At 34.0% G+C, this 26,083-nt stretch overlaps 1 protein-coding gene across 6 annotated transcripts in view; it reads right to left on the bottom strand.

Moving 5' to 3' along the window:
• The window catches only part of GRIK2 (glutamate ionotropic receptor kainate type subunit 2), a 442,240-nt gene that overhangs the window by 100,852 nt on the left and 315,305 nt on the right, over positions 1-26,083 (bottom strand). The gene's annotated exons all lie outside the window — the stretch shown is intronic.

Genomic DNA, 26,083 nt, shown 5'->3' with positions numbered 1-26,083 from the left:
AAGAAAAAGAAAAAGAAAAAGAAAAAGAAAAAGAAAAAGAAAAAGAAAAAGAAAAAGAAAAAGAAAAAGAAAAAGAAAAAGAGAAAAAGAGAGAAAAAAAGAAAGAAAAAGAAGAAGTGAAATATCATTATCTTAAAAATAGGTAGAATAAAGATAGCAGAATGATGCCTAACTTAATCTGGCAATAGAGTACAAGCAGATTACATATAATCAATATATTTTAACTCATGACGTCAACATTGCTGTGCATTATGATGGGTTCATATCTAAATAATTTATCAAGTATAGCTAAAACAAGCAAACATGTCTAGGTAAATTATTCTTTGTTACAATTCCATTAAGAAACAAAGATTTACAGTTCTTTCTCTTCCTTATTATATCTTTTTACAGCTCTAAATTTTATTTCCAATTTGTGGAATTATTCTAATCAATTAAGAGATTTAATCATCGTGTTTGGCCTTGGAGACACACTGTTGATAGGAACTTTTATTTCACGCTTAAATTTTGTCTTAAAATCTTTGATACTGAATACAAGTTAATGCCTGTGCATAACATATTTAAGCAAAAACCTGAAAACCACAGCAACACAGTAGAATGGAACCAGCACAATAATTAATAATATTACAGATTTTAATTACTAAATCAATATTAATGTATTTTTTAAATTTCTCAAATCATTAAAGCCACTCTGTTAAAAACCTTGGAATAGGCTTCCTTTATGAAAGAACTTTTTTTTTTTTAATCTATCATATAATCAAAGCTATCTGAATAATGCATCTGTCACATCAGAAGATGCAATTTTCTTCACAATAATATTTCAAACACATTAAAATTCATAAAATCAAATGTTCCACTTTTATGCTCTTAATGTATCGTTAAAACACCTCTCATCTTAAAAGTCTGTACTTGACAAAGAAATGTTTCATTTGGTTCTCTAAAGTAATACTGACATGCTGTTCAAAAAAGTTGATTGGGTTCTAATTAAACATTGTGACCTGAATTCTTCTATTACTTTACATTAAAACTAGATCAGAAGTTTATCACCTCATTAAAAAGATAAGTAATTTTTACATCATTTTGTCATCAATTCAATAAAACTTGGAAACCAAGCACTCAGTGGAACTGAAACAGATTTTTATATTCTTTTGTTGATATTTGAAGGTGAAATTGGAACATGTATTGTTCTTGTGAGTACATTAGCTACATAAAGCAAACATATTTTAGAGATTTAAAATAAATACCGATCTGTAAATGTCATTTTTAGCAACTACAATTGAACAATCTAAAACATAAATTGATAACTTTACCTTTTTGTTCTCGTATTTTTATCTCATTTTATTATTTTGATATTGTTATGAAGAGCAGAAAAATGGTCCATATTTCCAATGAAAGGAAGAAACAACCTGACACAGAAGCTGGCTTCAGGTAAAAGAAACACTTAAACTGAGTCCTAGACTCAGTCTAGGACTGAGTCACATCTCATAGTTTTAGAATTCTCTATTTTTTATTCTTCAGTCCATAACATATGAGATAGATAGATATAGATATCTATATATATATAGATATATAGATATATATATATTTATGGCTACTTAGGAGTGTTTAAAAATACAAAAGAAAAAAATTAGAAAAGAAAAAGTAAGGAAAATAAAATTGGCTTATTATGGATAAATATTTTCCCACCTCATTTAAATGTCTAATATTAGACTGATGTAAGAATCTTAAGCTACAGATCCTTGAATTATTATTTTTTTTTTTAATGTAGTACGTATGTGTACAAGTTTTATGCTATTTAACCCATTGCAATAAATATTTATAAATCAGAGTTACAGAATAAATTCACATTCACTCAGGAGGTTATATCTTGCTCAGGGTAATGTCAACCACTAATTCAGAAGAGGAGGCTGTCCAGTCAGGTCTCAAAAACCTACAAAGATAAAAAATTCACAACTTTTTTGGGCAACATGTTCCTTTGTTTAATTATCCTAATAATGTTTGGGGATTTTTAGTTCATGCTGTATCCTCCCTTGTTTCAAAATAGAAATCACTACACAGCTTTGGAAAGAGCCTGGCCCCATTTTTTGTTATCATCTCTTGTTATAAGAAAGTGCCTAGTTTGAAAAGGCCTCTTGCCTGATGCTAAAAAAGCACAGGTCCCCCAGCCTCTCTTCACAAGTCTTGTACTCCTGACTCCAAGCAGCCTGGTGACCCCTGCTCAAGCTTATTCAAGTATTAGGGGGTCCAGAAATGTTTACAGTATTTAAACGTGATATAAGAAATTCTATTATGGGAATAATCACTTTCCTTTATTAACTGACTACAATCCTACTAATTTAAATGCAGAACACTCTAGCTCAGTAAAGAAGACAAGCATAAAACAAAGAGGAAACTTCAGTACTCAACTGAGCTGATGCAATTTTGAAGACTGATCTTCCTGATAACAGGTACTCTTCCCATTTACCTGTGTCTACTAGTGTTCATTTTAACATTTCAGATACAGTTTCTTTACTCTGACATCTTCAGGTGTTTGAAATACCTTAAAAAATAGACTTTAAATGAGATTTACAAAACCTGTACTCTACTCTTCCTCTTTGCTGCTACCCACTGAAAAGTGACAATTATTCTTCCAAAATTATTGGCTAGTACAAGTAATGTTTAGAAGTCTTAGAGTCCACAGGAAATGGAAAGTTTGTTTCAAATCTGATTCTAATTTATGGACATTCCATATTAATATTATTATACCTAATGAGGAGACAGAAGACCTACTTCAGATTTTCACCATTTGCAAATGATTTGAGACAAAGTATAATTTGTTTAAGATCTGTATTCATACAGTGTTTGGAATAATGGAGCCTTGATCTTACAGGACTGCTAAGTAAAAATAATAAGGAATATCTGAAAAACAAGAACAGAAGTGTTTTTTGTAAAAACCTGCTCGAATAATTCTCTAATCAGATTCTGGATTTTTCAGTGCAACCTCTGAGCGTATGGGAAGAATAGAAATTATCGTAAACAATGTTTCATGAGAGCGAATCCCATATTATGCTTGTCATAGCTACATAGTTAGAGTCATGAATGAACAGTGTAAATGAATACTGACTGTACTTCATACTATGGTGTCTGGCTGTGGAACCTCTCAGTGTTCCTTATGTTACCATGCACTTAAAGGAAACCAGATTTAGCAATGTTGTTTTTCTATATCCTATGGAAGATGGCATGCAGGGGTAAAATTTGGAAAATATGATTCTAGCCTTTGAGATTCTAGAAAGTTCAGTTCAATACAAAATTCTGCTAGTCCCCTAAGTCAAGATCTATACTGACAGCATCAACAAAAAGGTCCCTTCTCAAGCATAAAATTTCCCACTGTCTACATGGAGAATGCCTACTTTTAGACTCTATAGCAGTCCATGTTGGCTCTGTTTGGCTTAAGGACCTGGTATGGTATTAGCTGTCCTCTACTGCTAGCATCTCAGCCTCCCTTTTTATTTAGGAGTTTGTTTTTGCACACTTTGGGCACAGGAAATCTTTTCACGATGATAAAAGATTCTGTTCCTCAGTTCTTGACCTGCAGGCACCCACTCCTCCTCTCCAGTGTCCATAGCTTGAGACAAACGCAGGAAGACACATATGACTAATTCTGGATAAATTAGAGCAGTTTCTACAGTTTGGGTCAGTAAATAAAGATACAGTATTATAGAGAGCCACAGAGATCAGTCTAGATGATCTTAAATGTGATTATAGATCCAGGGCTTTGGGCCCACAAACCATCTCAGTGCAGTACGTCCTGTCACACATTGACTGCTGCTTTCAGTAGCTTTCATAAAAGATGTGGTCTAGCATGTTCTATACAAAAGAACTATTGAGAATTTATGTATAAAAGTGTACCCTCCACCAGTTTAAGTAGTTCTCAACTCAAAAACCTATCAGCTTCTCATATTATTTTCCTCTGAAACCAAATTAATAGACATGTTTAATACAGACTTTAATATCTGGAGTTACATTGTGAATTTAAGCTCTATTTTCTGAAGAGCAATACAACATTAAAAATAGAAGAAAACATGAAAAATGCAATTTAGAGGGAATATAACATGGGTTAGTGGAGTAATATTTGCAATCGTTTTTCCCTTTTACCAACATGGCTCTTTCTAAGAATATTAGACAGGACTGAATTTAAAACAGTTTGGAACATACAGTTAGTCCTTGTGGAATAAAGACTGATTGGACCCATTACTGATATTTACAGACCACTTTAGTTTTCTGTGTTGTTTTCAGATATTTTCAAAACAGGTGTATATTGTCATGAAATTGTACTCAACATTCTATTTGTTAAATTTCTACAGAGAACTTTCATCAAAAAATCTAAAGCATTTGCACTTTTTAGGCTGGGGAGAAATGCAGGGATTTTTTTTTTTTTTCCCCCTTGAGGATGAAAAAAGCAAAACACATGGGATCTTTAAATCACAGGTTGATACTGAACGTTTAACTAAAAATCCATCATAACCATTATAGTGCCTGGAGTTTAATTCTTGTTTAAAAATCCATACTGACTTACAACATTTCATCCTTATCTCAGGTATTATACTGTCTTCCATTCTGTCCCAAAAAGGAGTCACATAATGACTATGAAAGGCTAAGAAGAATCTATATACTAAAGGTTAGTCTGAAATTACAAGACAAAATTCAAATGCAGTAAACTGAATTCTTGATCTGATGCAGTCAGAATATTTCCCTATATTCATGGAGTTATGAGTAATTTCAGGCAGGGTAATACTGATTGTAAAGAGGTATGGTGCAAGTATGACTTAAAGGAGAAAATATTACTTAAAGGACTAATGAGATAACTTACTGATCGCTGTGTTTAATTCATTTAAATTACATTCTTTTCAGCAATATTACAACCAGACAATGCTATTAATGTTTTTGAAAATGGACATGTAAATCAATTAGGAGAAAATGGTGCTACAAAAATATTATCTAGAGCATGATGTATAAATCAACATACACCGTATAGCTCAGTGATATATGCCACAGACACAGATAGCACACACTTAGAGTGTGCATACTATTCTAGCATTATTTCAAATCTGCCAAATGCAGCAGATACTTTTCCTTCATTCCCTCACTTTTGTTTGGATAAGGACTATGAAGAAACATAAAAGAAAGATGATTACCCACTTATATGCACACAGACATCTCTCCTGCGCAATCAGACCAAGAAGTGGACAGACAACAGCTTTCAGAGCAAAACCCTTAGCACAAAGATTTCACAGGCTGTAAGGCTTCATCTAATGAGCACAAATTGAGAAATGAAAAGAATCTTACCCCATCTTCTTCATGAACTGTTGAGCATACTGATTCAATACTGGATATTTCTGAACACAACAAAGTATCAAGGCATTCATGTGAGATACTCTTAGCTCTAGCAAATTACACATTCTCCCATTCACCAGAGCAAAAAGAATGAAAGAATGATTCTTCTAGACATTGTTTTTCAGGGCTTCTCTACAGGACCACACCCTCAATCCATATCTTACTGTATCAGAACTGACAGTCATATAAGTTATAATATTTTAAAACTTTTTAAAGAATATCCAGGATATGAGACAGATGCTTAATTTTCACGTATTACACTACTCAGCAATAAAATGTGTTTCTTCTCCCTTTATTAAAGCCTGAATTTCTTTTTGTCTAAATTATGCCTTTTAGGAAAAATCAAGATTTTTTTTTTGGCTATTTGCATGTCAAATCCCACTCATCACCTCACGATATCTGATGATTGCTGGGCTGTGAACAGAGCCTGTTATTAGCAACACCACTGACCTGATCAAATACCCTTCTCAGTGCAATTGCCCTGCCTGTACTGTGATCATCTTCCACATCGTCTTCCCTCATGGAGCCACGTGCTCCCTGACAAGAACTAGTCATCTAACACTTCTTTTATATACAAAAAATCCCAATCTAAAATAGTTGTATTGACTCACCATCATCTCCCCATTGCCCATAAATGGAACTTAATGTGACTGACTTTTTGGATGTTTAAAAGACTAAAGTTTCTAAACTTAGAGGATATCAATCAATCCAAAATCTAGAAAGGCACGAGATTCACATGCAAGTTCCAACTGTCTCTACAGAGGGGAGTTCCATAGGTCTACACCTACCCCTTTAAATGCTTTACAGGCACTATTAAATTTAAACATTAATAGGATCCTATTAAATCCAACTGAGTCAGGGAGTAAATACAAGTATGTAAATTACTGCAGGATCAGGACCAAAATCTTCACTATATGTATGAATATATCCTGTCCCATTGTACATTCTACATGTACATTCGACCACATTAGCTTCCTGGTTAATGTTCAAAACCTAAAAACTTAATTAACTTATAAGCAAGTAACATAAAATCTATACTGTAAACTGCTATAAGTGACATGAACAGGAATAATATCATCCAGCAAAAGTGGATATGCGATGGTTTATGGAAGTTGCCTACTTTTAATCCGAAGAAATGTACCCTTGGGGGCTACAGAAATGTGCAGGTTGGTCATAGCTCAAATATGAACAGAACTAGGAAAGGTTGTTTTGTTTGTTGAAAAAAAAAAACCCTGCAAAACATATACCGACTAGGGATCTGTTCTCAAACCTTAAGAAGACAATCTTTCTTTTCATTGCAATGTGCTTAGGTATTTAATATCATTCTACTCAATGATGTACACTTAAGAAAGAGAACTTTAAAATGTCAAAATTATTTAAAATTTCTTAGCCTATTATGTAATAATTAGTATAAGTATATAACAACTGAAACATTTCTACAGATGTGAATCAAGGATTTATTAAAATTCAAGATATTCTGTATTAAAGAAATAATTACAATTGTAATTAAAGACAATTGATGATAGAAGTAAGAGTCAGAGATATATATATGCTGTCTCATTTTTGCAGCACTAGTCATGTTCCTATTGCTTAAATATTCAATATACTGGTTTCAGTCCTTAAATAATTTTTGAACCTCCAAAACATTAGTCTATCCATTTCTTGAACAGAAGAAATGTGGATAGAATCAAATGCTAAATGACAGACAAGACTGAAGAAAACTTCTTTTAAAATACTACCTTCTAATGTATGTGAACTTCATATTAACTGTAGACTTCTCCCACAGTCATTGTACCCTGACTTCTGATAAATATATTGAAGTCTTGAAAAACAAGTATTTTTGGACTAAACAGTTCTGAGATATCACAAGCAAGGTGTAGTGGGGGTGATGTCCAAAGAGTTGCTCCATGGTTAGTTTTAAGCTAATTTTAATAAATATTTTTACTAGCAATCTGGAAGAAGGTATAAGCAACACACTAATTAAAACACAGAGGGAGCACTTTGGAGGATTTTATGAACACTAAACAGGGCAAAAGACTACAGAGAGCTTAGAAATATTAGATTAATAGTTTAGCAGAACAGAAAATTGATCCAAACTACACAATGTTACCTAGTAATACAGAATAAAGGGCAGAATTACTGCTGGCAGATGAACACAGAAGACAATGCTATTCAAAACAGAACAGGGAAAAAATTAAAATGACAGGGGAAGAAACTCTATCAGTGGATAGAATCCACTCAGAAGTTTTCTATGGTCTGCCTGCAAGTTAGGGCAAGATATCCCATTAGAAAGAGAAAAAAGAAAGATAAGACTTTCCACTGAAGATTTCCTGAATGGAAAGGGAATCTGAGCAGGAAATGAGCCAGACTAGATGATTTCTAGAGCAGCCTTGGTAAGGAGAGGAACATTAGCAAGGACTTAATGCATGGATGTGGTTCTCTCACAATCCCTAAACAGCAGAGTGTCCCTCAGGAATATTAAGCAACTAGTACCTCTTGGCTGTTGCAAATTCTGCCAAGGCCAGAGAGTCAACACTGATTGTTTAAAAACCGCCTTTATAAATAAAGAGTTGCAATTTGTTCTGACTTCTTGTATCTGAAGAACAACTCAGAGAAACAAAGTGTTTTCTATGTTAGATAACATATATATCCAATATGATTTTCCACTTTGTATGGTTTTCTCTTTAATGCTCATAACATACTTAAGAATCTTTAATTATGAAGAATTATAATTATAAAGAATTGTATTCCTTTATTTCTATATCTCTATAGTAATAAACAATTGGGTGTTGCTTATAAAAATGGATAATTCTCAACACTTATTATATTTTTTATTTGTATTTTCTTCTACATAGCCTACATCAAACTGCTTTATATACATCTTACTTCTTTACCAGAGAGCATTATTATTATTTAACAAAATATGGGTTTCCCTAAGTATATTATTAAAAAATTGAAGAAACAGAAAATTGACTACTTCAGAAATTTCTCATCTCCATGTCTAGAAAGACGTTTCATTATCCAGGCAATAGTAAATTCTTTTCTCAGTCTGACTTTAAAAATCAGAGTTGAGGACTCAAAACAATTAAAAAGAAGAGCTATTTATACAATACAAACTGAACTGAAGTGGTATTAATTCCACTGTTATTTCAAAATAAGGATGAGGGCAGAAGAAAGCATGGAAAAGGAGAAGCTGAGGTTATCGCAGCAGGGAAAGTGAAGATATAGAGCAAACCTTAATTTAACAGTATATACATTCCTGAATCTTTTTAGATATCCCTGTGTTTGGTGGGCTAGAATTAGAAAGATCTTGTTCAGCCAGAGATATTGCAGTACAGTTTCACTGTCTGTCTGTCTGCTACTCTATCACCTCTTCTAGGTGTTTGCTCAGACTTTCTCACTTTCCTCTTTTTTATTATTTTTGTTTGTTTTTTTGGTTTTTTGGTTTTGTATTTGTAATTGATGTCTGGGGCTACTGTCAGTGAGGTAATGGAAGAAACAAACCACACACTCTGCCTTGTTAAGTCAATATTAATTTCAGCATCTACAGCTCTATAGTGCAGTCAAAAAACAACAAAAGAGAATCCAAGCCCCTCTGAAGTATTAAAATACCTGGTATAAACACTTTTATCAACTTAATCTTACTCTGCCTTCAGGAGCACCCTGGAAGTGCACATCTTTCTTCATTATTTCCAAGCTCATCTTGAAGAGTGACTGTCCCAGGCCTGAAACCATACATCAGAAAACATTTAGGACCAGGGGTCTGAGCTTCCGCAGCAGATGCCTGGTCCAGGGATGCATAGTATGTGTTTCTGATTCACAGCATTGAGCCTTCTACTGAGTCCTGTGACTTTTTCAAACATACGTAGTCACTAAAACAGCCAGTTAAAAGATTCTTGGATTCCAGGTCCTCCTCAGCTTAGGTGATTCTGAACTCACTGTTTTTAATGTCCAGAAGGGCACCTCTCTCACAGGTGAAAACCTAGAATGGAAGTCCATCTACTGAACCTTGACAAGTAGACATAAGAAAGGTGGGTAATGAAAATGAAAAAAAAAAAAAAAAAATCTGTATTGGGTATACATGTCAAGGATTTGGTACCTGGGTTGGGAGGGGGCGGGGCTGTATATGTGGCCTGTATGAGAAGAGACCAGGGTCTGGCCTGTGCTGGACATGACTGATTCCAGTTGACTCCAACAGATTCATCTGCAGGACACAGCTGAGCCACTCAGTTGAGATGGTGGCACGTCTGGGAAAGTGTATTTAAGAAAAGGCAAAAAATGCCAGGCAGGAAGAGACAAGAAGGGAGAAAAAAGTGAGAAACAGCAGAAGGAACACCAAGGTGAGAGAAACAGGAGGGGAGAAGGTGTTTCAGGCACCAGAGCAGAGTTTTCACTGTGGTCCATGAAGAGAACCACAGTGGAGCAGAGGTTTTTTTGTGTGCAACCCATGACAAAGCCCATTTTGAACCAGAGGAAAAGTGTGAGGGGAAAGAGTGAAATAGTTATGTACCGACCATAAACTGTCCCCCATGATCCCTTCACTTCATTGGAGTAGGTAGAGGAATCTGGAGTGAAGCTGAGCTTAGGAAAGGGAGGAAGAAAGGTATTCTCTTGGTGTTTGTTTCTCATCTTCTGAATCTATTTTAGCCCATGACAGTAACTGCTAAGCTATCTCCCTACCTTTATCTTGACCCATGAACGTTCTTATCCTATTTTCTCCCCTTGTCTTGTTGCAGAGGGGAGCAAGCTAGTGGCTGGGTGGGCATTTGACCCTTCACCAAGGTTCACATAGTATTGGCTTACTTCTTCTAATGAGAGTCCTCCCTGGGAGGTGAGATCTGAGTTCTGATCAACAGGTTGAGGACCTGCCCTCACACAGCACAAAGGACCTTCCCATGCTCCAATAAGGCTTAAATCCTTATTAACACAGTTGTTCTGGAACTATTCCGCAGAGTTAAGTTTAGATAAGCAGCAAAAGAGATCATCTAAAATGTAAGTTCCTCCACATAAATGACACAAGACTAGTAATCATCTGAATGTCTTTCGATGGCTTTGAAGGTCACAAAGAAAAACAAAAGAGCCTGTACACAAATATAGACCATTATTTTCTAAACAGAATTGATCCCCTTCATTACCTTTTTCACTTTTTCCAATTCTTATACACATTTCTCCTTCCTCTCCTTCCACTGCCTATCCAGTTACTTCTGGAATATTTACAGAAGCTTTAGAAATGTTATATACAAATGAAATAGTGATATTATCAAGATATGCATGAAATGAACCTAAGTAACCATGTAATCTTCTTAGCGAGATCGTCTTCAGCTCCCACCCTCCCCCACTATTTGTTGTGCTTGCTTGTTCTGTCATGTCTAAAATTAGACTTGTATGCTTCTCCAGGCAGAAACCATGTCTTATTTGCTTTGCAAGGGCTGTAGCATATTTAGTCCTGGGTGAGAAACATCTTCCTTAGTACAGGATACTTTTCAGGTTTTCAAAGAAATCTTAATCTGTGTAAGAAAGAAAAGTCTTTCAAGATGAGAGCCACAAACTGTTGTGTTTCTGGGACTGTACTTGAGAGAAGTACTGCTATAGACTTCTTTGTTTTTAACTGTTCTGTAGACAACTACTCTGCCCACAGTCAGAGATGAAGTACTTAGCTAAATAAAATAAATCTCTATTGCATCCTTGGTATTTACTAGGGAATGAAGAAGGCCCAAACTCAAGTCCTTGTTTTTCTTCAGACAGTGACTGACATAAACAGGAAAAAACCTTTTTAATCACTTTCAAGGGGCACCTATTTCTCCTTCTACTGTCTTCTCTTTTTTTTGAGTAGAAATTGTACTAGGAATATGGAAGTTTCAGGGAAAAAAAAAAAAAAATCACAATTTTTAGAAGTGTTTTGCTATGGCACATTTCCCACTAAAAAATTACATTATTGATGATTCCTGGACACCTCTGCTCATTAAATTATAAATTTTATCATGAACAATAATAAACTTGAGGAAAGTTAAAATATAGGTAATTACTTCTCTAAGTTCAAATCAAACATTTCCAGCTTATGATTACAGTACGAAGACAGCCATAATGAGCAGAAAATATATAGCAGGAAGATGTTTTCAGATACAGCTTTGGATACTGTATTTCCTTTTTGTTTGTTCAGGCCACTTACAGTTCAGAGTACTTGCAGTTTTTTGCATCCTAGAAGGAGATACTGTGGTCTCTGTGTCCCCTTTAAATACACTTGCCTCAGAGCCTAACTCAAGACTCTAGGTTTCACTGTTGCTCAAAGTGCCTAAAATTTACTTGCTTGTTTGATAGCCTTATTGTGCATCATATAATAAAACCTCAGCTTCATATCAATATTTAGTTAGGGCATTTTAAGATTATACAATTATTATCTGTCTTATCTGCTTATAAAACATAACCTAGACAGAACACCATTCCTTGCTTGGCTCACGTTACAAACCCAAAAGAACCTCTAAATATCATTGTTTGTAAAGAACTCTTATTTGCTTCTTGCCTAAAAGAGAGGATATGTGCTCCTGTATCACAGTGTGTTATTATTGATCAGTACCGAGTCCTACAGAAATGATAATGAATGCCCTAAACTATGTCTGCATTACTTGAATTTTCCTTAGAGCTCTTCCTTCCAAGTATTGACTAGCATATGATTTCTTTTGATTTTAACATCTTCAATATGTTTTCGGGCCCAAAGATATATTACGCAAAAAAATTTTCCAATTTCCTAAAGGTTCAAATTTGACAGGTGACTGACTTGATTATATACAGAGCTTATAAATTATTGTTATACATTTTATAGGACCTCCATTCCCTAGGCTCTGTAACAATGTATTGCATCATTACTACTGCTTCTGGTACATTAAGTAACTGCTGAACTATTTAAAAAGCTTCTTGCCAGAGGGAGAAAACCTTTATGGATCTTCTGCCTTCTCAGAGAAAAGGTAGCATTGCATGGTGTCTTGTGTGTAACTATAAAGATCAGACTCAAATTTATGGAAACTGAATTCAAAGAAAGTGTGGTAATAGGTTTATTTGACACTTAGAAATAAAGCTTGGCCTCCTCTGTGTGAGACTGAGAGGGAGCAATGGATATTTTGGTGTTTTTAGTTGAAGAAGAAACTACTTTGTTTAAATAGGAAGTGTGGACAGTAGTAGCATGAAATCAGTCTTTTATATAACAGCATGGTTAAATTATAGAGCTACTCATATATTATTCTGCTTGTGACTTGAATATGTATAAAAGATAATTATTTAGTTGCAAGCCTGATGTCAGGAGGAGTGAGGGGACAAAACAGTGTAGCTATGGACATTCTTCTGCATCATGTCTAAAAATATGCACCAAATAAAGTGCTCCTAACATGGGAGCTGATATATCTTTCTGTGATAAATCTGTGCTTATATATACATACAATATAGTGCGCTAGGCTATATTTTAGGTTCTATCAACACTTATCAGTGAAGAATACTGTGTAATATTGTGGTTTTCTTTTAATTCTTTGTAATTTGGCACCAGAGATAAAATTCCAGGAATGCTGCATTCTGGTATGGTGTTCTAAAATCTCATATTTATAATTATTTTAATTAAAATAAGCAGCAGCCAGGAAACTCTTATCTTCTATGCTAGTATTTTACTCTAATCACACAGTTTGTCAATGTTGTTTCTATAGTACAACATTTAATTGATTCAGTGCTGGTTTTATGGGTTAATTTTATAATTTTCAAATTAATTTACTGACAATCATGTTAAAATTATAATGGACAATCGTAGTTGAAGCTGTATTTTCAAAAAAGCCTTCAGTTTTTAATATTTTAAAATTGATGAGTTTCTTCCATGGGTTCTCTCAGAAAAATTATTCAAATAACTCTAAGTAGATCTGAATAACTGCACTAAAAAACACAGAGGATATATTTCTTCATACAGTGCAAGGAGCTTCTGCGGAACTGTAAGAAACAATAAAAATTACTGATTTTTGTTTGTTTGTTTTTGAGATACTGCAAGGTATTGCTATCCTAACGGTAATGCTTAAATATACAGACAGTATGGTCATTCTTAAAAATTGCTGTTCAAATTCTTCAGATGATACTCTTCTAAAATTAAAAACCAATCACATCAGAACTGTAGGGAACATCCTTTTCCACTAGCTTGCTTTTGAAGAGCATAATTATCTTTAATAAATTATTAATATTTTGAGGACCAGGGTAAAAATCACAACAGCTTACAACATTTAAAGATAGAAAATCCACACCCTTTTCAATATTAGTGGATCTTTCTTATTTATTACCTTGCCCATCTCACAGATACAGAATTAGGATTTGATTAGCATGGAATCCACATCTGTTAAAGCTATGTGCTAGGAACTACTGAAATATGAAATACGTAGACCTTGCATGCTCCTGAGTAATAAAACCATAGTGATTAAAATAGCAACCCTGTCAAATGTGGATAAACACAAAGTTTACACAAGCACACATCTTGAGTTGAATCATGGAAAGGTCTTTAGTGATCATTAGAAAACACACCTAATTTTTGCCAAGATATGCTTTCCTTTATATTTGCAAAGATGAAATTGCATGAATTAGGGAGAGAAACTAACACAAAGGTATTATTTCTTCAACTGTGGTGGCATAGACTACAAAAAAAAGGAGAGTGTTGTATTTTCTATCTATATTTTTATTGCTGTTGCTTTCAATATCACCCTGTATACCAAAAAAAAAAAAAAAAAATGTTTGTGAGTAAATGAATATTGCTTTTTGTATATTATAAACTAAGAAAACAATTGAAAATACTTTACATTCTCAGTGTCATAGCTCATGGAATTACTAAACAAATGATCAACATTCAGAAAAATAATGTTATTCAATAAGAAAACAGAAATTAGGAGTACAACTGAAGATCACTTCTGATTGCAGCTGAATGAACTCCAACTATCTAGATTAGCTGACAAAATAACTATTAGGTTTTAGTCCACTTTGAATATGGAAAAATATTAATAGAAAAGACAAACCATTGGAAACCAATGTCTCCATGAGTCTTTTGTTCAAGCAGTTATAAGGATACTGATGTATGCTTGAAGGACTCAAAAACATGTTCTGGATTAGACCAACTGTAGAGATGAAGTCCGTAGCTTTGCTACAGGATACAGAAATTTTGCAATGATATATAACTTGCACCAGCATTGAAAAGACCAAACATATGGTGAAACGAAGAATTAATTTGGAAAAGAGAGCGAAGGGGCAAAGGAAACCAAAATTTTGAAGATAAGACTGTGACAATGGCCATCAGCAGAGACAAGAAAGAAAAGTCTCAGAGGATGTGGGTTATAAATCTGTATCCTTAACTGATCTATCTGACACAAAATTTGATCAAAGAAGATGAAGAGCATAATCCAAATTAATTCATTCTATTTTAAAAAGTAATACCTTTCTAATAATGACCGCTCTTTTATCTGATTCCATTCATATAGACTTAAAAATTTAATCTATTCTGTCATAGTAAATAAACCAATACTTAAATCAGAAATAGTTAAGACTACCAGTATTCAATTAATTTTCCAGTTGAACCTGGCGAAAGAAGAAAAGACCAAAAGAGAAGGAATTAACTGTTCATTCCAGGACTGTCCTCTGATTGTTTGTAATTATGCTGAAAAAAATAAATTATGAATAAATTTTACATACAAAATTTTACGCATAATATAGTCAGTTCAGTTAGCAAGCAAACATAGTAGGGAATTTGTAGGAAGAGCATGTTACTAGATCTGAAAGCCACAACAGAGCCCTATATGGTTCCTGTCCCACTGGGGTTCTGAGATTCAGATAGAGGAAGCATTACACTTGTCTGATGGAGATATAATAGCTTAATGAATGTTTATAGAAGTCCAGAAAAGGTATCATCAGGTATTCTGTATATTCCTGCTACAGCCTCTCTATAAAAAGCCCACTTTTGTGTCTTACATTTTTGCATGTGTGTTGAAACCACAACAATGTGTTAATGAACTGGTTTCACTTATAGTAGCATATCCACTTACAGAAGCCTGTTGTTATTCTCATCAGAGGGCTGAAGTGAGCACTGATTTGCAATGAATCAAGGTTTACCTTTATAATAATGCATTATATCAACAGTCATTCCTGCCTGGTACTTGTCAGTGAAATAAAAGCACTGTTGACAACCATTTTAGTTTGGATGATTAGAATCTATCTTTGTATAGCCCTGGAAGTTTTCAGCAAACAGGAAAAGATAATACTTGGCTGAAAATACTAATAAATGTATCAACATTACTGAATGTAAGTATACCACCTCCTAGTTGGAGAATGTTACTTTTTGGTATTGAATATTGCAAACTTTTGGGGTGATACTCATGTGACATAAACCAGGAGGTTTACAGTAGATGTGTCCATGAGGGGAAACCCCATTTGATACTGCTTAGTTTTGAAAACTTTATCAAGCAGTACCCTTCTCCATTCATTGTTTCCTCTACAAACTGACTATTATAGCATAACCAAGATATAGGCGTATAACTTGCAGGAATTCCTAAAAAAAAAAAAAAAAAAAAAAAAAAAAAAGGTATTTTTCACTGTCCTGCTCTATATTTAGTTTTAGTAAATTATGGAGAAAGTTTGTAGAGACAGACCTCTTCATCAGGTCACATTCATCAGAGGAAATCCCTGATATCTAGAAAAGCAAAATGTCACCCCTATCTTCAAAAAAAGGGTAGGGAAGAAGATCCAGGCAATTGCAGACCAGTAAACTCTATCTCAGTCTCTGAAGATTATGGGAAAAATCCTCCTCGAAGCCACTACCAGATAGAAAAGGACAAGGTGTTTCAGAACACTCAGAGGAATTTTACCAAGGACAAAGTGTACCAATTTAACTACTTTCAGTGATAAGACGACTAGTTCTGTGGATGAGAGGAGAGCAGCAGATGTTATCTTGATTTTAGCAACTTTTTCAATGTCATATAGCATCTCTATTGCCAAATCAGGAAGGTAATGCCCGGATGTCAGAGGACTGCAAGATGAAGAAAAAGCTAGCTGGACTTTCAGGCTTGAAGAAGAGTGGAAACAATTCAAAATTTAGCTGACAGTGAATAACAGTATTTTTCATTGGATGGATACAAGAACCAAAGTTGTTTAATAGCTTAATTAATAACCTGGATAGTGGAATGGAATGTACCTCAAGCAACCTTCTCAGTAATGCCAAACCAGATGAGGGGTTGAAGCAGGGCTGACATTTTGAGAAAATTTGGCAAGATGGAAGAACAGTCTGACCAAAACCTCATTAGGTTTAAGAGCAGCACATGAAAAGTCCTTCAGTTTGAAAGCAGAGAAACCATGCACAACACAGTTGGGTACTGATTGGTTATAAGGAGGCTTTGTAGAAAAGGACGTGGATGTCTTGGCAGATAAATTAAAATATGAATGTTCTAAAAGCAATAAACACTAACCACATACCAGTCTGTAATAGCAAAAGTACAGCCAGAAGATCAAGAGAAGTGATTGTTCCTGCCTATTGGGCACTCATGAGGCTACATCTGGAGTACTGCATCCAGTACTGAGCCACCCAATAAAGAAAGACATGGACATCCTGGAGTCCAGCAGAGATCATCAAGATGGTCAGAGATCTAGAGTACATGGTGTAGAAGACAACAATGAGAGATCTGTGTTTCAGACTGCGGAAATAAAAGTAGGGGAAAATCTAGTTGCTGTTTTCAGCTACCTGAGGGTAGATGGACTCAGATTCTTCCTGGAGATGTACAGAGAAAGGACAAAAGACAGAAAAAGAAATTCTGTCTGAACATAAGTTTTTCCCAGTGAGAGTGCACTGGACCAAATTACAGGCAAGTTGTGCAATCTCCATCCTTGGAGATGTCCAAAACTTGACTTGGCCACAGCTCTGGGAAATTTTCAAAGTTCCCCCTGTTTCCAGTATTGGGAATTGGAGCAGATGATAACCAGAGGTCTCTTCCACCCATCTATTCTATAATCCTATCATATTCTCTAGGAGACATGTATTTACATAAAAGGACAAGACTGAGGTGATAAGCCCTTGTTAGCACTGCTCAGGTGGGGTTTAAGATTGCTACGTAACTGCCCAAAGGATTTAATATGCATATTGCCCTTGTGTACAGCGATGTAGGAAATACAGATTATATGCGTTTGTCTTCAAGCATGAGCTTCAACTGTGGGCTATGCAAAGGAACAGTCATTACCAAGAAAACTGGAGGAGCCTGGCCTCTCTGACATGTTTCACCCCTAAAATATTAGAAGATTGACAGCCTTCATTTTCCAGGAGCTTGATATGAAATATTTTCTAAGGACCAGCCAATATTTTTTAGTTTTTAAATACAGGATGATTATGCATCTTAAGGCAGGCATCTTAGAAATGAGAAACATAAAATTATTAATTATTGGTTAGGAATTACTATTGTTCAGGATATAAAAATATATGTGAACATTTAGTATTTAGCACATAGAAAAATATAAAAACTTAAATATATTAAGAAAGATATTATTGCAAGTTTACACAAGAAACTTTTTTTTTTTTTTTTTTTTTTTAACTTCTCAATCTGTTTATTTTCAGCAGTGTCCTTTATGGAGTTTAGAATACTAAAGAAAAAGCTAGAAAGGAAAATTTTAAAATACATAGGCCAGGACTTCTAAAATATAGTATAAATCAAACCTGCATGGGCAAGCTGGCAGAGAGTTTTGTTTCTCTGTCATCTGATATCACTTTTCTCTAACTAACCACTTTCATACTAAGAATTTTAAAGAAAGACAATGATTTTGTAGAAGGGAAACTAATAATGGAGTACAGCATCTAATTCTACACTGGAACACACAGATACTAAAGTTAGCTTTCACAGCCCAAGACAGCTTTTAGTCAGGCTAAATGTGCTGCGTTTCAAGCAAAGCCTTGTAAAGAATCCAGCAATCACTAAAGGTTCTGGTAGGCTACCTTGCCTTGATTTTTTGAGCAGTAACTATTGTTATGAGAAGAACACTTGTCCAATATGCCCCAATACTACCAAAGTTGCTTTGTGTTTATCCAACTATACGGTGACTTTGCTTGCAGATGTGAAATTTATTTTGAAGATAAAAAAAAAATGTTAAAAACAAGGTGCTATGCATGAGATTATTAAAACTACTCACCCACAATCAAACATGATTAAGTAATCATTTCTTAATGCCAGGCAGGTCACTACAGTCTTCTGTGTATTCTTTTGTCTGACTCGTTGATTGTAAGGTCAAATTCATCAGTTTAAACTACCTTCACTGAATTAAGCTAACACAAATTATCTTGCTATAAGGATATAAGGATAACCTAAGAATATTCATTGTTACATTAGTACTGGTTGTAGAGTGTAACGTAAGGGGGGAAAAAAAAAAAAAAAAAAAAAAAAAAAGTAATTGTATGCCTTTATCCTTTCTATGTACTGGAACGCATGATGTGAAATTTGCCTTTGATACCAGCAGTTCTTTTAGCTTTTCAGTGGCTACATTTTCAGGCTATGCTATTTTTATGGTCTGGCTTTAATAGTTTGGGAGTTACTCTTCTCGCTGTAAACATGCAATGCTTTGCACCTTGAATGATCAAGTGTGTACATATAACATAGGTAAGCCAGATATAGTTCATACATGCATGAAAGCAAATCATTAAAGATATTCCATTAAAATATTTTGTCTGAATCTGAGTTCAGTCAAAGTGTGTCCTATCAAGAAAAATGTGTAATGGTTTTCTAAATACCTCAGAGACTTCAAGAAAAATTCTGAAAGAAGGATGGATACCCATCTTTATTTCCTATATTTTCTTTTACAACAATCATAAAAATGTTTGCTTCATTCAATCCATTATATTAAAAAAAAAAAAAAATCATTTTGTATTTAGAATAACCTAAATTCAACAAGTTTATAATTTGTTTCAAGCAACAATCACAAACTAAGGCAAGATAGCTTTCTTATACCTTCTGCTGATTTAGCTTTCAATCCATATTCATCTGTAAAATAAGATAAATATTTCTCTTTAGAAGTAACTGGTTGCTGACCAAAGAAGCAAGTCAGCTGCTTTACAGCAGAAATCAGCTTTTTGTTTATATTGTACTTGTTTGCAAATAATTCCTGCTTGGCTCCAGGCTATAGGGTGCTGTAAACTAATTACTATATGCAAGGAGATTTTGCCTGTCATATATAGCTGCAGGGAAGCGTCTCATTATTCACCACTCGACAGAGGGAATAAAACATGACTAAAGTGATACCTATTTTATTTCTTACAAACAATTTTGGTTATTTTACCCACACTTTAAACTTCTAAAGCAACTACTACTATAGCTTTTCTTTTAAAAGATGTTTTGATCTGGTTTTGTTGGTTTGTTTTGGGGTTTTCTTTACAGTGTGTACTAGGCAACCCTGAGAAACATGAAACAAATTGGACTATTCTTATGAAGAAAGCAATCATTGTACAGTTATATGACTGTTATATTAGCAATCTCTCCAACACAGCTTAAGCATTCTTTCATTCTTTCTATCCTGTTATAAAGTTACAATAATTATGGTCATTCTCTATACTAATTAAATTGATATCAGCACACTCCACTAAGACTTTATTGCAAATCAGGTGTTTTTTTCTGTAATTACAAACTTGATAATGTAGTAAGCTAAAAAAAAAAAAAAAAAAAAAAAAAAGAGCTTTATTTTATCTTTCTAATGCTGACAGAATCCTTTTAAACACTCTGATTGTTTAAAAGATAGGCCCAGCTGAGAAATAAATGTCATGACTGCAGTGAGTATTATAATTTTAGCGTAGTAGTGAGGATAGATTTATTTTGGCCATAGGATTTAGCTATAATATGAATATTTAATAATTCTTTCAAGAAAAAAATTTGTATTATATTATTGCATACCTTCATATATTAGGTTTAAGTCCTACATTACAAAAAAAAATAATCTAATCCTCTTTAAAACAAATAATTATAAATGTATAATGATTAATTATTAATTTAAATTCCATTCTTAAGAATCACTCATTTTATAATTAATGTGGAGACCAACTAACCTGAACAGTGACGGCTGACTGGAACAATAGCAGTTACTCACACTTGTTCATCAGGCTTTATTAACATACCATCTGCACATATTAAATACCTCTTTATGTAAAAACACAACGATGGAATTTGAGAATAATTTACCAAACACTTGGAAGCTAATTAGAGATGCTGGGTCCATAAATCTTATAACTTGAATTCTATGTTTTACCAAAAAGAAAAAAAAAAAAAAAAAAGGGGGGGGGGAGTATGGAGGGACATCATATTTTGTGCCAAAGAATGTTTCTAAGTAATTAAATCCTCTGAAGATAAAATTATCCAAGATTGCTACTCCTGATCCAAGGAATTGGTTGCTTTTGTCATATTTAGAGATATATTATCTAGTTCCACCAATTCAAAAGCTTCACTCTTTCCCTAACACTAATGAAGTTTCTCCTTAGTATTCCACTTTGAGCAATCTTTCACCAACTCAAGCTTTTAAAGTTCTCCAGTCTATTCCATTTTCACAGAATTCTCCATAATTTTATCAACAAAGTGACAAAACACTACATGAGGGTTTATATTTCTAAATGTATTTCTAAGAATATAAAAGGCCACATGGCTTAACTGAATATTTGAAGTGCTAAGATGAATCTCCAATTCTTTGTAGCTTCATTCATCACTAATTGTCTCCTGATGGTTTGAACAAATGATTTTAAGACATGACACTAAAGAAACCTTCAAAATCAATGTATCATAACTACTGTTAGGAAAACAAATACTAAGAACAATTGGATATCTCTGTGAGAATAAGCATATATTTACAGCCTATATGGCAAATTATTTACTAAGAGGTTTATAGAGGATATCATACTTCAATAAGAAAATAGAAAGGGAGAGAGAAGATTTCCCATTTACTGACAAACAGGATGTCAGGAGTGAAGAGACAGATCTTCACACCCACTAGAACCCTTATAGATGCATTTCAAAGGGTAAAATGATCCCTTAAATATATAAAGCACCTTTTTATGAAGAAGCATGAAGACCAGTTTTAAGGACAGTTTAACAAACACTTTGAGGTCAATGGAAGATAGCTGTGGTTTCTTACATTGAGTCTGGCTTAATTTACTCCTTTTCTAATGCTTATCATGGGAACAGTAACAGCAGTCATCCCAACACTGGCAAACGCTCCCAGAGGATCATCTCTGTCCATATAAATTGGATGGTACCAAGTAACTTGACCCTAGAACCTGCTGTTCCCCGTAGGTGTTATATCAGCTGACACCTGCAAAGAATATCCAGCCTTACCTCCACTACAGCTGTGGGAAACCCCACAACACTTGAGGGCCCAAGCAAAAGGCAGTTTCACCACTGATACTGAATAGAGCCATCTGATAGTAGGATTTGCAAAAAATCCAGATATTTAAATACAAATCACACAGAGACATCACCCATGTATATACACATGTGTAGATACAAATCTCCAAATATATAATGTATATGAACAAAACTATTAACCTCACTTAAACTTATACTGCAATTGCATTTCAATGGTCATCAGGGTAAATATGTTCCTTAAATTTTTTCAGATTAATTACTTTTTAACCATTCAATGCACAGTTCTAATTCCATTCTGACAAAACAGTATATACTTAGTAAACAGCCACTATTTAACAACCCCTGTATTTCAGCTGACAATTCATGTCACGTGATATGAACACAGTGAGTTGTATACAAAGTTGAGTAGGAAAAGCTATTAGCAGAAAGAAATCTGAGCTATAATTATAATTAAGAAGAGTTAATTTGAAGTAAACAGAAAGAAGACCTGAATTAGTTTTTAAACGGGCTGCGAAAAGAAAGATGCTTCAAGCAAAAGTGAATTCTCTCCAACACAGTCCTGAAAATAAACTCTGTACCTCAGTTCTATGTGTACTATAAAAACTGAACAAAATGAAAAGTTATAGAAATATCCAAATATCCAAATTTTAATCTAGAAGTTATCAAAATTGGTTTTTTGTGAAGAGGGAGTACACTTCTAGAAAAGACTACTTTTCTAGAAGTCAAGTATTCTGTTTTGCCTTGTATCTGATTAAAAATAGGCTTTGTCTATATTTAAAATTATTTTCATATCTGAATGTAAATGCAAATCATCTTCCAGATACCATTTTTTTCTGTTGTTAACTCATCCTTTTTTTTTTTTTTCTTTCTATTTCATATTACACTATTAATTCAAGCAAGCGAAAGTCCAATCTCTTATTGTTTGCTTCTTTGCTCTTTATCCCTTGCCTGGTGTGCAGCTGAAAAGTAACAAGAAGAAAACCAATTACTATAGTTAGGAAGCTCACTGGTGCACTAGATATAACTGTCAGAAATAGGAAAATAAATTATTAGCAGGTTGAACTGCCCTCTGGGATTCTATCACCTGCATCAGAACTTCCCTCCCTTTCTTCAGTCTGTAGTACTGCCTGTAAATAACTTATAAAGACCTGGGGAAGATCTGTCTCGTACTCTTTGGAGATCTGTTCATTATTTTCTCTTTTTGGCTTTAGAACTATTTCTTTTTTGTCTTATCTTTAAATATTATGAAATAAAGAAACTAACACTAGCCAAAAAGGGTGTGCTGCTATGTAAATAGAAGTTGAACAATCCTTGATGCTGAGCATCAAAAGAACAGGAACTACAGATAACAGTACACTTCTTTATATATTTTGTGCATTATGTAGTCTAGGCTGTGTATAAGAAAGAATTTACTCATAGACTTCTAAAGTGGCAGAAGACAACACAGCCCCCCTCAGTAAATGGAAGGAATTGGTTGGGATAAACCAATCTACTGCAAAATACAAATATAAAGGCTGGATTTGTTTATGAAAGAAATAATATTACTATCCTGAAGATGGGGGGAGGTACTTATAAAAATTAGTTATTTTAATTATTGTTATTGCTATTGTTGCCATTAACAAGCTATAATTTCATATGCATATTTCTTGGCAAAGGCTGGAGAGAAGCTATGTCATGCATCTGGAAAACTGGTTCTTAAATTTCTGAGATATGTGTAGATTATATCTTCACATCTGGTATGACTCTGAGCGTATCATAACTTTCACTCCTAGTCAGATTAAGCAGTGTTGGAATTATGCTGCACAGTATATCCATTTGAACAATTTGATATTTTCTCTGATTCCCTAAAGATTTTTTCATGTCCTCTGGTAAATTAGTTTAATTGTATCTTTTTATATGTATATATTTCTTGGAAGTACATTAGAACACAAAAAATGTCACCTGTTTTATATCTAAGAGGTTTACACTGCCATCAGTTAAGACATACTGAATCTTGATGAATTACTTCATAAAGGTTTTGGGGAACTGCATTATACAGGTTTGACATTTTTCAGTTACTAGCAATGTAAGCCACAAAACAATGCCAAAATGCAGAAATACACTCAAACTCATACTCCATCACAATAATGAATGCATATTCATAAACATCTCTCTTGAAAAATTAACCATTTGGAATCAATCTCTCAGATTTATGTGTAAAAATGACACTTAAGCAATGCATTAAATAGTTTAATGGGGTTATCATTTTCAAAGCTCTTAGTTAACTGCTTATTTTATTCTGAATAGGCTAAGACCTGAGCTCTCCACCAACATTCAACAGGAAAGCATGAGAAATGCTAGGTAGGTATTAAAAAAAATATTAAAATGCATGGATATCTTACATGGTAGACTACATGGATGCAGTTATCACAGGATTATACAAAGATAAGGCATTAAAAATCACCACCTGTCCACTTGCTGAAGAGAAGCAAATGACAGCTGTGTACGTGGAAAACTGTGGTCTGTCCTCCAGTGAACATTTCTAACAAAATCTAGGGTTCAGTTTTAAGCCATTTGGGATGATGGTTGTATTAAATTCACCCATTCTGCTAAGGAAAAGTAGTGTATTTACTTACTGCATATTCCACATGAGTAGATAATTTTTTAAGTATTATATACAGGTTTCTTTAGTATACAAGTAAGTTTAAAAACTATTACTCTCAAACTGACCCAAACATAATAGTTACAAAAAAAAAAAAAAAAAACTACTAAAAAAGCTAGACAAGAAAATGTAATATAAAAATCACTCATGGAACAAAGCCAATGGAATACCATCTGCATCATGGAAGTGTCCCATTAAAAAAGTAGCATAGGAATACCTCCTTCTTGCAATGGGAAAAGGACAATACGGGGTGTGTAGAGGGGTGGGGTTTGTCTTTGTTTTCAGAGCAGATTATCTGTTTTGTCTGGGTAACTATAGCTTTAAGACAAGTTTTTTGCTACTGACTCCAGGAGGAATATTTCTACTGCATATATTTTGTTATGTATTGCTGCTGCGAACACCAGACCACAGAATTAATGTCAACTCAGCTGGAGGAGAAAGAAAACACCAGCAGAAATGCACAGGAGCATAGAAATTATTGCTCTAGGTTCTCTCTGGCTGGTTCAATTATACCCGAGTAAGAATTTTAATTACAGTTATTACAAACTTGGAAGAGACAAGAATTGCACATGTATATATCCTGAATCTTTTGGGTTTATACTATTGGAATTGTTCACATTGTTTTGTTCAATTCAACTACAAGTGGTGTAGAAATTATTAGCAAGGATGTTGTTATCACACCAAACTCGACTTAATTTTACTAGTAGTGGCGTTCACAATGGCTCATAGTTTTATTCACAATGAAAAAAAGTAATGCAATTGCAGTGAAGTTCATGTAGCTACTCCTAGTTAAGCTGAGAACACACTCGGTAGCTTTGTTCTGGCCCAACTATGTTTATTCACCTGGGGTGATCTAATCTAAAGCTACTATGAATGGCAATGATTCCTTCCAGTTTTGAGAAGCAGAAAGAAAGTGAAAAGGGCCATAATTAATTCTATTATTAAGTCAAGTAAGAATCAATATCAGCAATGCATGATCTCTAGATCTCTTGAGAAAACTGAAAAAACCAAATCACTTCTCGTTCATGCTCTTAAGAATCCTGCTTAATCGTATCTTAACACTCATTCAGCCAGAAAATTCCCTGCACTCTTAAGCAATGCAACATTTCTCCTTTATCTATATCTGATAACATAAGTAAAATGAAGTGACTCAAGAAACATTGCCTATTCTTTTCAACTTTGCCTGAGCAATTATTGTCTACCTATATGAAATAGAAATAGTGTTTCATATTTTACAATTGAACAAGAGGAAGCTGGCAACTAGAGAAATATATGTATTCAAATACTTATAAAAAATTTTTACTGCGACTCTACACTTTAAAACTTCAAACAAAACGTTTTCTTTTCATTATAAACAAGAAGTGCTCAGAATAATAAAAAGGATTACTATATTGTCACAAACATTTCTCAAAAGATTCAACTTGATTTTTAGTTTTAGAGCATAGATTAGCCTATGAAAAATGAAAACAGATAGTAAGGGAGAGATGAAGGCTAAGGAGATTGATTATATTACTTTCTTATTCATTTTCAAATGCGAAATATCCCTGCTTTGAAATTTGAAGAAAAAGACCAAAAATAAAATTTTGTTGCTTTGGTTTGGATGCATTACTTAAAAAGCAGACCTTCCTGAACACACTTACTATTTAATGTATTTCCAACATACTGCACTTTCAGCCAAGTTCAACTGAATGACTTGATC

The sequence above is a fragment of the Athene cunicularia genome (genome assembly GCF_003259725.1).
Source record: "Athene cunicularia isolate RWA chromosome 3 unlocalized genomic scaffold, athCun1 chr3_part1, whole genome shotgun sequence".
Taxonomy (NCBI): domain Eukaryota; kingdom Metazoa; phylum Chordata; class Aves; order Strigiformes; family Strigidae; genus Athene; species Athene cunicularia.
The sequence above is the reverse complement of the archived record's forward strand: the minus strand, read 5'-3'. Positions and strand labels throughout refer to the sequence as shown.